A 13376-nucleotide genomic window follows, 5' to 3' on the forward strand; every position below is an offset into this window, starting at 1 on the left:
TTCTTCCGGGGTAGGCCAAACGAAGACCCGAACGCACATCTTACGCGCTTCAAGATGATGTGTCGCTCGATCAAAAGAGAGGCCAGGGTGACGGACGATGACCTCCGTCTACTCGCTTTTCCCTGGACTCTTATGGATGCTGCACTGGAATGGCTATACGACTTAGCCCCTGATTCCATCCATACTTGGGATCAATTGGAAGTTCAGTTCATGACTAATTTCACCAACCCATCGCACTCAAGCAGCTCTCTTCGGTATACATTCGTTCAAGCACGATCAAAGGGAGAGTTTACACGATGCTTGGAGAAGATACAAAGGATATCAGAAATCATGCCCTCATCATGGAGTTGACAAGAATTATCTGATCAACACTTTCTTCCGAGAGCTCCGCAACGATACCAAGACTTTGATCCGCGCCTCCTGCAGCGGCATCATCCAAAATAAGTCATTAACAGAATTGGAACAACACATTGAGATGATGGCTCAAGACGAAGACGTTCCGAGCGAATATTCTCGCGATATACCAAAGAGAGAGGGCGACCCCAGCCTGAAGATGGTGATTGATCAATTGGCAGCACTTAATGCTAAATTTGCGAATGCCAACCTGATTTCCACCAGAGATGCTCCTACACTCTCCCAAGATGATCTCGGCATGTATGCAGTGGAAGAGAGAACCGAAGATCTCAACTACGTGAACAACAACACCTACACGAACTCATATAATCCAGGGTGGAGGAATGATCCTAATCTCTCTTACAAGTCCAACAACGTCGAGAATCCTACACCAAATAACCCGAGGGCATCTCACAATCCGAATCAGAGGATTCCACCCGGTTTTGTTTTTCAATCCAGAGGTCCTAATTAGAACTCCAACAATCCCACGCCTTCTGGTAATCATGAACTTTCGCAAGATACATATGCTCTTATTCAGCAACTCATGCAGGAACAGGCAAAGACAACTCAGGAGTTCCGCACTCAATTCGCGAGCATTAATGCCCATTTTAAGCTCGTAGACAATCGGATTGCCCAGTTGGCAGCAGATTCTCAAAGACCGTCTAGCGCCCTTCCAGGTAAACCTGAGACCAACCCTCGCGAACACATTAATGCCATCGCTCTGCGGAATGGTAAACGGGTAGACAGCCGACACGCCCCAATGATCGAGCAAAGCGAGGTTTCGAATGATCATGCTAGTCCGGAGGACACGCCCGAACCAACATACGTACCCCCTTCTCCTAGGCCTCCACCAGTACCATTTCTATCCCGCCTGAGGAAGCACAATGAAGATAGCCAATTCGCTAAGTTCGCAGAGATGCTAAAGAAGCTTGAGGTAACCATGCCCTTTACTGAAGCTATTTTACAGATTCCCTCGTATACCAAGTTTTTGAAGGACATCCTGACCAAGAAGAGGGTCGTCGAGAAAGAAACTGTGGCTCTCACTGTCGAGCGCAGTGCATTGATACAACACGAGTTACCACCCAAGCGCTCAGACCCAGGTAGTTTCTCGATCCCTTGTACATTGGGTAACATTTACATCGATCGTGCTTTGTGTGATTTAGGCGCCAACGTCAGTCTTCTCCCACTCTCCATCTTTAAGAAGCTTAACGTGGGTGAACTCAAACCCACTCGGATGGCCCTCCAATTGGTTGATCGCTCTGTTAAGTACCCTGCTAGAATACTTGAAGACGTCCCTTTGAAAGTCGGAAATTTCTACATCCCAGTTGATTTCGTGGTTCTAGACATGGACGAAGATTCTAAGGTACCCATCATTCTAGGTCGTCATTTCCTTAACACTGTCGATGCTGTTATTCATGTTTGAGCAGGTCGCCTCACCATGCATGAAGATTGGTGACGAGACGGTAGAATTCACTCTAGACAAAACCCTCAAGCAACCGTCGTCTACAGAATCTGCTTGTCTCATTGATATCTTCGGACCTCTAGCCAAAAAGGTAATGCATCAATTTCATCGTGATGATCCTTTAGAATTAAATCTTCTTTCGCAGGATAGAATCTACGCCGACATTGACCAGATGTGGATCTACGGTCATATTTTAGAGCATGATGCATTTTTAGGGAATGTCGAGCTCGACACGATCGTGTCTAACCCTCCACACGATCGTGTCACTGGTGTTTCAACTCCTAGAATAGTTCAGCAAAATGACCCGATCGCGTCTCTAGGGCAACACGATCGTGTTGACGGTGTTTCAGCACCCGATAGATTTCAGCATTCTGACCCGATCGTGTCCCTGCTTCGACACGATCGTGTGGCCAGTACCTCAATTTCTGAACGATTTTCGGAATCTAACCCGATCGTGTCTGATGTGGTACACGATCGTGTCGCTCTCTTAGCTCAATATGACACGATCGTGTCTACAAGGAAGGATCATTTTCCACTGCCATTCATCGATCAAATGCTCGAACGACTCGCTCTACATTCTTATTTCTGCTTTCTTGACGGGTACTCAGGTTTCTTTCAGATCCCTATACATCCCTCTGACCAAGAAAAGACTACGTTTACTTGCCCATATGGTACATTTGCTTATAGACGTATGCCTTTTGGTCTCTGTAATGCACCTGACACTTTTCAGCGTTGCATGATGGCTATCTTTTCGAATGTCATCGAAGATATTATGGAGGTGTTTATATATGGATGACTTTTCCATCCATGGACCCTCCTTCGATGTGTGTCTGACGAATCTTTCTCGAGTCTTAGACAGGTGCTCACAGGCTAATTTAGTGCTCAATTGGGAGAAATGCCATTTCATGGTTCGCGAAGGCATCGTTCTGGGCCATAAGTTTTCGAAAAGAGGGATCGAGGTTGACCGAGCGATGATAGACGTAATCGAGAAACTGCCCCCTCCTTGCAACGTCAAAAGCATCTGCAGTTTTCTCGGTCATGCTGGCTTCTATAGGAGGTTCATTAAAGATTTCTCCAAGATCTCCAAACCTCTTACCGATCTGCTCTACAAGGAAGCATTATTCGAGTACACGGCCGAATGCGATACTGCATTCCAAACTCTGAAGAAAGCTCTGACGTCTGCCCCTATCATCCAACCTCCTGATTGGAATCTACCTTTCGAGATCATGTGTGACGCCAGTGATTTCGCAGTTGGCGCAGTTCTCGGCCAACGTAAAGACAAGAAACTTCACGCTATTTATTACGCAAGCCAAACCCTAGATGATGCTCAGACGAACTACACTACGACGGAAAAGGAAATGCTTGCTATTGTCTTCGCGTTCGAGAAGTTCCGATCATACCTCATCGGGGCCAAAGTCATTGTCTTCACTGATCATGCCGGATCCGGTATCTCCTGTCCAAGAAAGATGCTAAACCACGTCTTATCAGATGGACACTCCTTTTACAGGAGTTTGACTATGAGATCCGGGACAGAAAGGGGGCAGAAAACAGTGTTACTGATCATCTATCGCGACTACAGATTCCCGAGTTGATCCCCATCGATGACTCACTTCAGGACGAACAGATCATGGCCATATCCGTACAATCCGAAGCACCTTGGTATGCTGACTACGTCAACTTCCTGGTTAGTGGCCTCATTCCTCACGAGTTGAATTACAATGGGAGAAAGAAATTCCTCCATGACGTACGTGAATTTTTCTGGGATGAACCATTCTTATTCAAGCGCGGCAAAGACGGACTGTTCCGGCGATGTATCCCCGAAGAAGAGATTCAATGAGTGATCTTCCACTGTCACTCCTCTAACTATGCCGGACATTTCACTAGCTCGAAGATAGCCTCCAAAATCCTTCAAGCATGTTTTTACTGGTCATCTCTATTTAACGATGTTTATCGGTTTGTCTCTTCTTGTGATGCTTGCCAGCGCACCAGAAACATCTCACGCCGACATGATGTTGGTTTAGTGCTCTATGATGTACTGTTTATGAGCTTTATTTAGATACATTTGATGTATTAATACTTTCTATGTTCTATGAGAGTATTTGATTCATTACATGTTCTTGCATACTAGATGTGTTATGAAATCCATGTATTGTTATGAACAATACTAAACTCCCTAGTCTTGTGTCGTTATGGGAATATAGACATAATAAGACTAGTATGATGTGTGATAGATGATCATTGGTATTGGATACGATCACAATCATAGGTATTCGTTGGAGAACGGAATACTGGATTGACCCGCATGAGATTGTCACATGGACTAGCGTCATGACTTGAATCTCATATGACGGTTCTATGATTGGATTCTAAGGCCTGAGATATCTACGGAATCCAACATGAGGAGTTGCGTACTTTGATTACGTCAAACGTCCTGCATAACAGGAGGACTATAAAGGCGTGTATCACGTACGAAACGAATCATGTGCTGGATTGTAGATAGTCAAGACGGGATTTGTACCTCTCGTAAAAGAGAGAGATATCGCTGGGCCACTCGTGTGAGCTAGACTGTAGAAATGTGTGGCCGCACTATAGACGAACGTCGTCTATTTCAGACAGTCGAACTCAGTGAACGAGAAAGCAGTCGAATCAGATAAGGTGGCTTGTCCATGCCTTATATTCGACATATGATATCGTGATACAAAAGGATCATCAACTGGAATCATCACTGGCGTTCGTAAGATCACGAACAAACTCTATTCGAGATAGGTAGTCATAGTGTCTTGCTAGAGACCGCCTATGACTTGTATATCCGGAATAGAGATTTCGGGTTATACTGCTATATCGAATGAGCCTACAGGGTCACACACGCAGGGAAGGACAAATGCACGAGAAAACGTCGAGAAATCTGGATAAGTGGTCCGGACCGTCCGGTCTAGGAGTAGACCGAACGGACCAGAGCATCTAGTCCGAACGGACCAAGTTGTTGGACCGAACGGACTAGAGAGCTCAGTCCGAACGGACCAAATGTTGGACCGAACGGACTGACCCATCAGATCATGCATGATAGGTTTTAGGGTTTTATCAAATTTTTGTTTTACATCCGCTGCACAAACCCTAGAACCGATCTCTTAGGAATAGGATTCGCTCATGAGATCCCAGGAAAACCCAACAGTGGTATCAGAGCCTGGTTGCTCTGCATGATTTTTGTTAGAACCCGATCACGCACGTTATAGGATTTGAATTGTTTGAATCCGTGTTTGCTTTGATGCTATGCATGATTTGATTATTGATCATCCATAAAACAGGCCCTGGATCGATTGATACTTCCAGATCTTGAAAGAACGAGGTAAGTATTCGAATCCCACGACGATATACACGATTGTTCGGGTTATTGCACAATTGGTTTTGTGTGACGTTTGGCTAGGTTTAGATTTTTCCTTCCGCTGCGTGAAACCTAGAATCCAAACCCTAGATCGATGAGATCGCATGCTAGGAACCTGCAGGGAACCCAACAGTGGTATCAGAGCCTGATTCTCTGTATATCGCCGTGCCTGTTGCTTGTTTGCATGATTTTAATTGTTAAAGTTCATGTAAACAATAGATCTTTGCAGGTTTGCATGATTTTAATTGTTAGAATACATGTAGACTATAGATCTTTCCATGTTTTTCATGGTTTTAATGGTTAGAATGCATGTAAACATGGTTAGAATACATGTATGCTTGTTTGATGATTTTGATTGTTGAATGATGCATGGATGAGCGAGGTTCATGGGAGGCTTGACGGTGCGTCGAAACGGGGGTGAAAACCCTAGTTTACGGGACCCAAAACCGAGATCTGAAGTCTGTCCATCGCGTGGACCGACCGGTCTAGAGTGTAGACCGATCGGTCTACGCATGACGGCGCTTATTCTTTTAGGTCAAAATTAGGTCAGACCGACCTGTCCAAGGGTTGGACCGACAGGTCTGGACCGATGACCAGAAGAGAATTTCGGATTACGTTCGACAGACCGTCCGGTCTGGTCTTTGGACCGTCCGGTCTGGGTCTGATGGAACGTTCGGTCTTTGGGGTCGGTCTGCATTCGGTCATCCGTTCCAGAAGGTCTGGAACGGACGGACCACGGATGGCAGACCGTCCGTTCCATGACGATTGGGAACGGACGGACCGTTAGAGGCAGACCGTCCGTTCTAGGACGGTCCACGTGCTCTTATCCGTTCCGGTTTTTCGGATTTTTCAAAAATTAAACCGACGATCGCTCTGGACCTCGGACAATTCGGGATTCTGCAGAATTCAGATTTTTGATCCAACAATTGTTGTGTTAGATCAATTATCAGAATTGGAATCGTGGCCTCACATAAGACCAAGCTTAATGACAATCCAGAATTCAAAGTTTTGATTGTGCAATTGTTGTCTCGAATCAAATATCTGAATTAGGATATTGAGAGGGTTCTGGTATCAAATCTAAGGCAAACAAATGTTGTTTGGCCAAGAGATTCTGTACATAGATGACTCAAACGAACTAAGAGTAGTTCATCTGAGTTGATCAGAACAACTTGACTGGAATGACTTGAATTCAGTCAAGGTATCCTGGTGTTCAAGACAAATGAAGCCTCATGTTTAATCTCAAACTATTACCGCCCATTAGTAGAGCAACTGTCAAGGCCTTGATCGTCATGGTTACGGGTCATGCCCTAGCTGAGCGTGTCTGACTATCTTGGTGAGGCAGTATGGAGAAATCGTGATTCTCATAGCTCAAATATGGTTGAGCTTGAATTGGGTTATCAAGTCGGACTTGGACCTAATGGTAAGGATGGGATGAGGAACATGCAGTGATAACGTATCACTATCCCATACTCATCTAGGAATCACATAGGATGTGATTGACAAAGTGTTGTCTATCTAAATAGCATGATTTTGAGCGTCATGCCCTAGCTGACTCAAAAGCATGTGAAATATGGATCCTAGCTCACTTGGAAACTCATTGAGGGTGTTTTTCTTAGCGGGAGCCTGTCATATTGCATCTATTATCTGTGTTAGTAAGTGTACTAAGTGACTTGCATATTTTTCTGTCTGTTTGTTTGTCTTTTTCTGTAGTATATATCTGTTGCAGGAATCTGGTTAATCTCACCATGCGATCTATCCTTATGAAGGATAAGCCTCTAACCAAGGCTTCTGGATCGATCATTGATGCTTATTGGAAGCATGAGGATGATGATCTGGACGCGTCCAGTTTGATGCTTGGAAAGATGTCTTCGGAATTGCGTGAGCAATTAGATGACATGGACAATTCATTGATGGATGATCAGTTGAATATGTCATTCCAAGAGAAAGCTGGGAGCCAAGGGAAGAATGATATGGTGATTGTTGGAAAGAGTTCCAGCAAGAGGAAGCGTTCCAAAGGTAAGGGCAAAAGGAAATTGACAAGTGTTGTCACTAAGCCTAAGTCCAAACCCAAGAAGGAAGAGTGTCATTTCTGTCATGCCATTGGGCATTGGTACATATAGAGGCCAACTTGTGTACTTTTTCATCATGGGTATTAGATACCGGATGTGCCTCGCACATTTGTGCAAATGTGCAGGGACTGCGGGAAAGTAGACAATTGGCGAAGGGAGAAGTAGATCTCCACGTCGGGAATGGAGCAAAAGTTGTTGCATTGACCGTCGGGACTTACGATCTGACTTTACCTTTAGGCCTTGTATTAGAGTTGCATGATTGTTATTTTGTACCTGCCACCAGTAGGAACATCATATCGATTTCATGCTTAGACTCAGATGGTTTCAGATTTGTTATTGAGAAAAAATGTCTGTCCATTTATAGAGGCGATTTATTCTATGGTAAGGGTTACCAGTTTAATGACCTTTTATGTTTTGGAAGATGAACCATCTAGATACAGGTCGATCTATAATGTTAGTACCAAGCGGTTTAAGTCGAACGACTTAAACCCGACCTATCTCTGGCATCAAAAATTAAACCGACGGTCGGTCTGGACCTCGGGCAATCCGGGATTCCAAAAATTCAGGTTTTTGATCGAACAATCGTTGTGTCGGATCAATTATCAGAATATGAATCAAAGCCTCACATAAGACCAAGCTTGATGACAATCCAGAATTCAGAGTTTTGATTGTGCAATCGTTGTCTCGAATCAAATATCTGAATTAGGATATTGAGAGGGTTCTGGTATTGAATCTAAGGCAAACAAATGTTGTTTGGCCAAGAGATTCTGTACATAGACGACTCAAACGAACTAAGAGTAGTTCATCCGAGTTGATCAGAACAACTTGACTGGAATGACTTGAATTCAGTCAAGGTATCCTGGTGTTCAAGACAAATGAAGCCTCAATTTTAAAAATCTCAAGCTGTTACCGCCCATTAGTAGAGCAACTGTCAAGGCCTCGATCGTCATGGTTACGGGTCATGCCCTAGCTGAGCGTGTCTGACTATCTTGGTGAGGCAGCATGGAGAAATTGTGATTCTCATAGCTCGAATATGGTTGAGCTTGAATTGGGTTATCAAGTCGGCGTTGCTCAGATACGTTCACGAATCATATGCAGGTAGTAGACATGCAATACGAGACTTGTCACCCGGAGATCTGGTAGAATTCGCCAAGAGCCTACAAGATATGGTTTTCTTGTGACTGGAAACGATGAACTCATGTTGTTAGAACATGACGAGCCTACGTCGTATTCAGAGGCTGTGGCGAGTTCCGATTCCGAGAAATGGCACCAGGCCATGGAGTCTGAGATGCAATCCATGTACGACAACAAAGTGTGGACTTTGGTCGATTCATTCGATGGTATTAAGACCATTGGATGTAAGTGGGTTTTCAAGAAGAAAACCGACATGGATGGCATCGTGCATACCTATAAGGCACGACTCGTTGCGAAAGGGTTTCGGCAGATTCATGGTATAGACTATGATGAAACCTTTTCACCAGTTGTGATGCTTAAATCCATACGGATTGTGCTGGCTATAGTTGCGTATTATGACTATGAGATATGGCATATGGACGTCAAGACCGCATTCCTTAACGGGAATTTGCTCGAGGATGTGTACATGACACAACCCGAGGGTTTTGTCGATCCTAAGAGTCCGAGGAAGGTGTGTAAGCTTCAGAGATCCATTTATGGACTGAAGCAGGCTTCGAGGAGCTGGAATCTTCGATTTGACGAGGCAGTCAAAACGTTTGGCTTCCTGCAAAACGAAGATGAGCCATGTGTTTACAAGAAGGTCAGTGGGAGCGCAGTGGTCTTCCTTGTACTTTATGTGGATGATATATTGCTCATCGGAAATGACATTCCTACCTTGCAAGGAGTAAAATCCTGGCTAGGATCGGTCTTTTCGATGAAGGACTTAGGAGAAGCCGCCTATATTCTAGGAATCAAGATCTATAGAGATAGATCGAGAAGGCTTCTTGGTCTAAGTCAGAGTACATACATTGACAAGGTCTTGAATCGGTTCAAGATGCAAGACTCCAAGAGGGGTGCCTTGCCAATGGGACATGACGTGGCTCTTAGCAAGACTCAGTGTCCAAGGACACAGGATGAGCAAGAGCGCATGAGTAGGATTCCATATGCCTCGGCAATTGGATCCATCATGTACGCCATGTTATGTACTCGTCCGGATGTATCATATGCATTGAGTATGACTAGTAGATATCAGTCTACACCAGGTGAGGCTCACTGGATTGCGTTCAAGAACATCCTTAAGTACTTGAGAAGGATTAAGGATTTGTTCTTGGTATATGGCGGATTGGAAGACGAGCTCGCTATAAAGGGTTATACCGATGCTAGTTTCCAAACCGACAGAGATGACTTCAGATCGCAGTCAGGTTACGTTTTCTGCCTAAACGGTGGGGCTATTAGTTGGAAGAGTTCCAAACAGCCAACCGTTGCAGATTCGACTACAGAAGCCGAGTACATAGCAGCATCGGATGCAGCTAAAGAAGCTGTTTGGATCAGGAAATTTGTGGGAGACCTGGGGGTCATTTCTAGCGTTGCAGATCCCATTGAGTTGTATTGTGACAACAATGGTGCGATCGCACAGGCAAAGGAACCCCGGTCACACCAGAGATCCAAACACATACTCAGGCGATTTCACTTGATCAGAGAAATCATCGACAGAGGAGATGTAAAGATAAGCAGAGTGTCGACAGATGATAATATTGCTGACCCGCTGACGAAGCCTCTCCCTTCGTCAAAGCATGATGGTCATGTTGTGGGTATGGGGATTAGATGCTTGTAGGATAGATCATAGAGCATAGTGGGAGATTGTTGGTTGTAATGCTCTACGATGATCCGTGATATGACATTTTGACTATTTATTGATTCATTGGTTTATGAATGCATTACTTTTCCCGTTATATGATTAGCATGTTTGTTATATTACGGTATATATCCTTGAATCATTGCAGATGATTCTAAACTCCCTGGTCAGTTATCATTGTGGGAACAATGATGAATTAAGACTAGCATTATGTGTGATAGATGATTATGATCATGTGCATTGGATGCAAATCACAATCATGGGTTCTCGTTTGGATCGAGTTACTGGATGACCCGAATGAGATTGTCACATGGACATGAGTCATGACTTGAATCTCATACAGCGGTTCGTTCTTGGATCCTCAGACCTGAGATGTCTAGAGTATCTGATATGAGGAGTGACGTGTCTTGACTGCGTCAAACGTCGTCTTTAACCGGATGATCATAACGGCATTGCTCAGATACGTTCACGAATCATATGCAGATAGTAGACATGCAATACGGGACTTGTCACCTCCTACGCAAGAGAGATGTCGCTGGGCCCCTCGTGGAAATCGGACTGTGAAACTGCGTGGCCACGCTATAGATGAATGTACATCTATTTTATCAGTCGGGTTGCCTAGACGAGTAAGCGGTTGAACTTGAAGGGTGGCTCATACCATGCCCTTGTTCAACATACGACATCGTGAGACAAAGGATCAGAACTCGAACTATGAATGTCTTTGTTAGATCACCTCTGACTCTATTCTAGGTGGGTGGTCATGGCGTCTTGCTAGAGGCTAACCATGACTTGTGGTTCGGGAAAGGGTTTCCGAAGCCACTGCCACTTCGAATGGGCCTACAGGGTCACACATCATTAGGGATGGATCACGCGTGAAGAGAACAACACGAGAAAGGAACGACGGAGCAATCTGGAAGAGTTCCAGATGGCCAGACCGTCCGGTACAAACCTGGACCGGACGGTCCAGCCATTATGGACCGTCCGTTCTAAAGGAAGTGGACTGTCCGTTCCGCAAAGGGTCAGACCGTCCGGTCCAGGTGTGGACCGGACGGTCCAGGCATCATGACCGTCCATTCTGCGAGGGAAAGCGGAACGTCCGTTCCGCGTGGAAAGCCAGACCGTCCGGTCCAGGATCTAGACCGGACGGTCCGACTTTCGGGCAGATTTCCTATTTCGCGTTTTAAGAGTTTTTGGGCAATTCTAATGAATAAGAGAGTCGCCACAACCCTAGAGAACGAACCTCTGACGTCCAAGACACTCATTAGAGCTTAGAGAAGCTTGATTTTGAGTTCTAGTGATTGGAATATCGATTCCAAGTCAAGGACATCATTTTCTCTTCACAAATCCTAGCAGATACGTTCCAAAGTGTTGGAATTCATCCCGCGGTGTGGATACGTGGAGAGGAGTTGTGCTTTCAACTCTTGGTGATTAAAACAGGCCCTGGATCGATTGATACTTCCAGATCTTGAAAGAACGAGGTAAGTATTCAAATCCCACGACGATATACACGATTGTTCGGGTTATTGCACAATTGGTTTTGTGTGACGTTTGGCTAGGTTTAGATCTTTCCTTCCGCTGCGTGAAACCTAGAATCCAAACCCTAGATCGATGAGATCGCATGCTAGGAACCCGCAGGGAACCCAACAGATTTCATGTTCTTTGTTGCATAGTGTGCAAGAGGCTTCTGTTCTGAGTTCACAGACGAAAACGGGGTTGAAATCTGATCTGAATCGGGACCGTAACGACGAAGAACGTGATCTGATCGCGTTTTTCCGCCTAGACCGAACGGTCTGGTCCTCTAGACCGGACGGTCTAGAGTTTGTCGTCTCCCTGGACTAAATGACCTCAGTCTGTTCGGACCAAGATGTTGGACCGAACGGACTAAGATGTGTAGACCGAACGGACTGCTTAGCCAGTCCGTCCGGTCTAAGTCACTAGTCCGAGAGAGAAGGTCCGAAGGGGCAAGTCCGAACGGTCTGGAGAGTCGGACCAAACGGACTGAAGAGTCAGTCCGAACGGACTGACCATTCCAGACCGAACGAACCGAAGATGATCCGAAGACCGAACCGTCTAGACCGATCGGTCTAGGCCTAGACCGAACGGTCTAGGTCCCGACGCTTCACCAAAATTTGATTTTGCGTTTCAGGATCTGGTTAGAGCAATCGTTGCTTAAAACCGATCAACTATGATTCAGAATAACATGATTCTTTCTTATGGATGGTCCATAGTGAATGAATGTATGTAACTTAATCAAGATATTATATATGTTTGATTGAGTGGGAGCTTCGGGATTGGGATTGCATAATCGATTGGATTATCCATTCGGATTATGATCAATCGTTGCACAGAAACCTGTTAGATCTAGGAGCTCTACGAGTAAAGCACTTGTCAAGGCCTCGATCGTACGTGTCATGGGCCATGCCAAAGCTGGGTATGCCGTATTATCTTGGTGAGGCAAGATGGAGAAATGATGGTTCTCATAGCTTGAAAGTAGATGCTTGATCTAAGCGTGGTTTCGAAAATCCCTTATTTATGTAATGCTAAGTGTGTACCTCCCATTACTAGAGCGCCTGTCAAGGCATCGATCATCCGTAACACGGGTCATGCCAAAGCTGAGCGTACCGGATTATCTTTGTGAGGCAGGGTGGGAAATCGTAGTTCCCACAGCTTGAACGTGGTTTACCTTAGGTTGAGTTATCAAGTTTTGACTTGAGACTTAACGGTACAGATGAGACGAGTATGCAATGATATTTGATATCATAGTCTCATAAAAGGATCTGAGAGTCACATTGGATGTGATTGACATTAGATGTCTACCTAAATAGCGTAAGGCTGAGTGTAACAACTCATTCTTATGTGAAATAGGGATCTTAGTCTCATATAGAGAATTATTATAGGGTTATTTTTCTGTATGGGAATATAGCTCATTTTTGCATCTATGTTGTCATTGTTTGATGATGGACTAGCTGGTAGTGGATCATAGATATGTAGACACTGATTGATGATGGGCTAGCTGGTAGTTGATCATTAATAGAATCTGCATTTGTTTTGTATGTTCTGTTTGTCTTTTTTTGTAGGACATGGCGTCAACCGGTAGCGTACCGAGTTTGACAATGAGATCTATCCTTGAGAAGGATAAGCTGATCGGGACGAACTTCTTAGACTCGTATCGGAACTTGAGAATTGTTCTCAAGCACGATAAGAAGTCTTACGTCCTGGAAGGGGCTCTACCACCAGAGCCTGCAGCCAATGCCACGAGAG

This window comes from Tarenaya hassleriana, unplaced genomic scaffold (genome assembly GCF_000463585.1).
Source record: "Tarenaya hassleriana unplaced genomic scaffold, ASM46358v1 Cleome78, whole genome shotgun sequence".
Taxonomy (NCBI): domain Eukaryota; kingdom Viridiplantae; phylum Streptophyta; class Magnoliopsida; order Brassicales; family Cleomaceae; genus Tarenaya; species Tarenaya hassleriana.